We start from the raw sequence: 5,473 nt of genomic DNA on the forward strand, positions 1-5,473 counted from the left end.
CAACATGTTCGCGACCGTTGCTACCCGAAAAGTAAGTTCGCGTTTGCGAACTGGTACAAAATCCTCGCGAACTGGCAGAAATCCTTGCGAACACACAAAAAAAATCCGCAAATTCGCGAGAGTTCGCGGATTTTGCGGATTGCGAATCCGTAAATACGCAATTTCGCAGATTGCCAATTCGCAAAATCCGCCCATGCTTACCCAAGATCCAACTACGATCTTTTTAACTGCAGCAACTTTAATATACGCTATTGGAGCTGGAATTACCGCGGCTGCTGGCACCAGACTTGCCCTCCAATGGATCCTCGTTATAGGATTTAAAGTGTACTCATTCCAATTACAGGGCCTCGAAAGAGTCCTGTATTGTTATTTTTCGTCACTACCTCCCCGAGTCGGGAGTGGGTAATTTGCGCGCCTGCTGCTTTCCTTGGATGTGGTAGCCGTTTCTCAGGCTCCCTCTCCGGAATCGAACCCTGATTCCCTGTTACCCGTTGTCACCATGGTAGGCACAGAAAGTACCATCGAAAGTTGATAGGGCAGACATCCGAATGTATCGTCGGGGACGTGCGATCGGCCCGAGGTTATCTAGAGTCACCAAAGCGGCCGGGCGAGCCCGGATTGGTCTTGGTCTGATAAATGCACGCATCCCGGGAGGTCAGCGCTCGTCGGCATGTATTAGCTCTAGAATTACCACAGTTATCCAAGTAACAGATGGAGCGATCAAAGGAACCATAACTGATTTAATGAGCCATTCGCAGTTTCACTGTACCGGCCGTGTGTACTTACACGTGCATGGCTTAATCTTTGAGACAAGCATATGCTACTGGCAGGATCAACCAGGTAGCCGCACCTGACGACGGGGTGGGGGAGCTGTAGTGTAGTTCCTATTTTCCCAATAGGCTCTGCGCATTGGAATAGTACCTACAGCAGTAAAGGCCTAGGCCAGACGTTAACTAGGTCTACTACTGTCGATACTAGACTTAATTTTTGGGTTTGCCAGCTAAGCTCAGAGTTCGCTAGAAACTTTCTCGAATGTTCAAGGAAGGAATTAACTCCCCTGATTAGACAAGAAGGGATTTAGTTTCTGACAACCATAGAACATGACAACTTTGCTCTCCCCTAATCAAGAGTCAATCTCGAGAGTCGTGTGAGCACAAGGCAATTATTTTACTCAGTCAGTACGTGCATTCTTAGTCTCATCAGAATGTAGAGAAAAGGAAGAGACGGGCGTGTTCAATAAAAAGGTGTTATTTATTGATCAGTCTCTTTTCTCGTACAAGAGAAATGGATCGATATTATTGCAATACTTATAGTTAAGTAAAGTGCATACATTAAAAGCAATAGTATAAAATAATACTGTAAAAACATTGATATGGTTTCTGAGCCATATGATGTTTAAAATGATTAAAATATATTTACATACACATATACATTTGACTAAACGTACTCAACTGGTGTTTCTAAATACGCCTACCCCGTGTACCTGACCTAAGTCTAATGCGTGGGCGGGAATAGAAAGTTACAGTTTAAGTTAAGTTTGTTTTTGCCAAGTGAATAACTAAAGAATTCTCTGTGAGGGGTTATTCAGTTCTGTACCTGGAAGTTAGGATGAATGAGGAATGGTATCTCTTTCTCTGCTCTCGATATTCCAGGCTGCCTGCGAGGGCTGCCCAGAAGCGCCGGTGCTGGGTCTCTCGGCTTGAGATAGCAGCGCGTCTCTCAGCGCGTCAGGAAGGCGGGGCTGCTGCCAGCGGGGTCTGCTTCTGCTCTCGGCTTCGGCAAGTATGGCTGCTCCGTCTTGTCACCACGCGTGTGTTTGCATAGGGCAAGGTCGGCAATATTTATACCTTAAAGGTGCCGAGATTGACGTAAGGATGGACATAGGTACGTCAATAAAGATGTCATACGACTTGCTCGTTAGCACATTCTTTTGCAAAAGTTCTCTGTGAAATCAAAACAATGGCCGTACGGATTTTCCAGGTTGTCATAGGTTTGATTTGTTATGAGAACGTCGTATGCCTTATCAGGGGCTGGAGGAATGTCGCTTGTCTAATTAGATCTCAAGCGTTATGACCTAATCAGATAACACGTTCCTGTGCCGTAGTGTGACTGCGTCAGATAACGGTATCTGCATCATGGGGGATTTCTTGCCTCATGGGCTGACTGTTAGTTAACTTGATAGTTAGTTTAACCAGAATAGGGTCAGGAATAGGGGGATCGATTCAGAACCTATAGAAATACACGACACCCACTCCACGCTAACTATGGTCATATCTACTAATCTATGCATAGTATAACATAGTACAACATACTATAGAGTATAGTGTATACCTTACCACCCCAAAATACATAAATGCATTTTGAAATTTTCAAATATACTGAAAAATTGCAGTCATATATATTGTATGCACTTAAGCTATGGTTTAAATGCAAAAGTAAACACGCATTTTTATGCATTATTGCTTTTTGGTATATGAGAAATACACATGAAATGGCTCTTAATATGGCTATACAGAAAGGAAGTCCGAGACCATTTCATCACATAATAAAATATTTGTGAACATCCCAGCGGGCAACTAAAGTTTTATAAAGTATCTAAAAATAGAAATCTTAGTTCTCTAGGAATAGTTTCTTACTTTAAGCAGAAGATAAGTGTCCCGAAAAATTTGTGAAAAATAATTTGGGGCTGCTAAAAAATTGTTGTCCGTGAACTGGTGGGAAGAATTGTTCATGTGACTTTATTTTTAAAGTTGAAGGCCGAATTCAGGGAACGCCGTGTGCGAGTTTACTCAAAAGTCTCTATTTCTGTTCTGGAGAGAACATCATATCATTCAGGCTTTCGAAAAAACTGTCAACAGCTTCATGGGAAAGTTCCACTAAGTCGGAAATAGGGGTAACCATGCATTCGTGCGCATGATTGTCTCCATTGACATTCTGATTTGCATTGCTGACAGAAGGTCGTACCTGTTCGATGTTGCTTTCATCTTGAACTTCACTACTCTTCAATCGTAGTGGTGAAGATTCCAGGAATGCCGTCATCAGGATTGGCAGCCTTTGAGGGCAGCACAAAGCGTGAACCTTGGTAGGAACCAACAGTGTATCTGCATCCACTGGCGCATCCGATTGTAGCGTCAGACAGGTGTCTAACACGCATTCTTCTCCGCATAGCAGACACCTTAGTACAGGTAAAACACACCTTTGCCACATTGGTCGAAATGATAGAAACCAAGTCATGTTCAGGTCTCTAAGCCGGGAGAGTCCCAGGATTTTTGATATCCGGTCCCGGTATCCAATGGCTAGGATCGTATCTTCCATTGTCGCGAGAGTTTGATCTGTGACATGGGTTGCCATAACGAAAAATAAGGACTAGGAATAGGATTCCCGCAATTAGTCCTAGGATCAGGGGAAGTCCGCCAAAAATCGAATGGACGAAATCTGGAAAAATACCCAGTATGGCTTTGAATGGTGTTAATGCCATCGAAAATACTGTCTTAAATACCTTTGAGACCCCAGTGGTATCAGAAATATTTAAGATTTCGCTCAGGATTTCCGCGAAATGTACGGGGGAATTAGTTGATAATAATGTATGTATCTCTGCAGTCGTCCTTGCGACTTGTAGATCATACGTTTCTTTTGATGACGTGAGCCTTGTAGGCGTCTGAAGAAGCACTGTTTTCATTCTGCTTAAAGTGTCTATTCGAATAGAAGTAATTTTCAAACTGGGCCATGCCCTTGCCTCCCTGTCTGGAAAGGAGCTGGGGAACAAAGAACGTCCACAGCACTTGACCTTCGCTGTTGTAGTTACTAGATAAGGAGTCCCGGGCATAAGACTGCAACATCTGCGGTCTACAATAAGAATGTAACTCCCATTATAGAGTCTTTGAAAGAATGGTTCTATTTCAGTTGCAGGTGCGCCTTGCTGGTGACATGAAAGGTTGTATGAATTCCCTTCACAGGCTCCGTGCAAACTAATTCCGTTACACAGAAGCGTGCCGCTTAGTGACATAGCACAATTGTTGCCACTAAGAAACACTTTCTGTCCTTTATTACTGACACATGCATGTGAATAGGGCAGGTTCCAAGTTGTTTTAAGGTACCCCTTTCCCAATTTCTCGTACATGCCAGCCTGTATATATTTTTGGCAGTATTGAAACCTGAAGGTTGAGATTGGAATATTTATGATTCCGTGGATTATCCATTCACTGACAGGTCGTTCTGACATTGTCATTGGTAATCTTTCTAGTTTTTCAATGCTCAAGATTGTATAATCAGCACCCTTTTGCGCCATACCGATTTGTCTATCAGTAAGGTTAAAGATTTGGAATAGTGACGTTGTGTTGATTAAACGCCAAGGCACATAGCCTGAACGCAGATTTTGTAACGTCCAGCCAAGCTGTACAATGGAACGCAATTGTGACTGACCATGTTGTAATAACAGTAAGTCTTGCGATAATATATCGATTGCTGAAGACACAATGCTGTCCAATGAAAAAATTCTGGAGGACAGAGTCATTAACCCATTGTCCACTACAGAAAGTGATTTTTCCAAATTGATACGGTCAATTTCCCGTATTCTTTCTGCTGTCTCAATTTGAGTAACCTTCCAGGCCTCATTGTATGCTGCATATACAGAGGCTGCTATGAAACGCTTTTGACACTGTTTGCGTGGTCCCAGTATGAAATCACGCAAGTCAGCACCATCAGTAAGTAAAGTTAGGTGTTGCTTAATTTCAGGCAGTGTGGAAGTCTGTAGCCATTGAAGGCATAATTTGCCCACACTGTAGGTTGTTATTATCCCTGGGTGATGTCTTTGGGGATATCTAGGGTCTGGCCTGGTCATTTTGAAACCCTGTGTTTTATTCAGGAATCTATCTTGACAGTTATTTATATCTGTGGGCCAGATCAACCATTGTTTCCAACCAGGATGTGTTCTGTTTTGGTTAAGTATATGGTTTACGTCTATCTCTTCATCTGTATCAGAGCTATTGCTAAACATTGTTGGCTTTGGAATAGACGGGTTATTTAAATCTTTGATTTTGGCTAAGCCAAGACAGGTGGTTTGTTGAACAGTGTCATTTAAAAATATCATTTGTTCTGGGATCATGCAGGCTCTAAACAAAGCTTCTAAACCCTGTACTTGCCATTCTTTTGTACCCAAAACACTTTTCAAATCAACATTTTTGTCCCAATAATCAAATCCAAAAGTATTCATTTTTTCAAAGAATGAATCTGAATATATCAATTTTGTGTTGGTTATCATGGTTTTCATCCCTGTCTTGTTTGACAATTTAAAATAAAATGTTTCAGCATTACTTGTGTTAAAACCTGAAAAATATGAATATTTGTCGTAAACGGTTCTAGAGCTTCCTTTTGGAGGCGTAGCACAATGTTCCCATTGATTATAATTTAAAACATTTCTAGGTTGTGCAGATTTATGTAAAAAATGGTTACCATAATGGTTATAGCAATACAT

At 41.9% G+C, this 5,473-nt stretch overlaps 1 pseudogene; it reads right to left on the bottom strand.

The window, feature by feature from the left end:
* The window catches only part of LOC144774765 (18S ribosomal RNA), a 3,175-nt pseudogene extending 2,332 nt beyond the window's left edge, over positions 1-843 (bottom strand).
* Between the last annotated feature and the right edge of the window lie 4,630 nt (positions 844-5,473).

Source organism: Lissotriton helveticus, chromosome 8 (genome assembly GCF_964261635.1).
Source record: "Lissotriton helveticus chromosome 8, aLisHel1.1, whole genome shotgun sequence".
Lineage (NCBI taxonomy): Eukaryota > Metazoa > Chordata > Amphibia > Caudata > Salamandridae > Lissotriton > Lissotriton helveticus.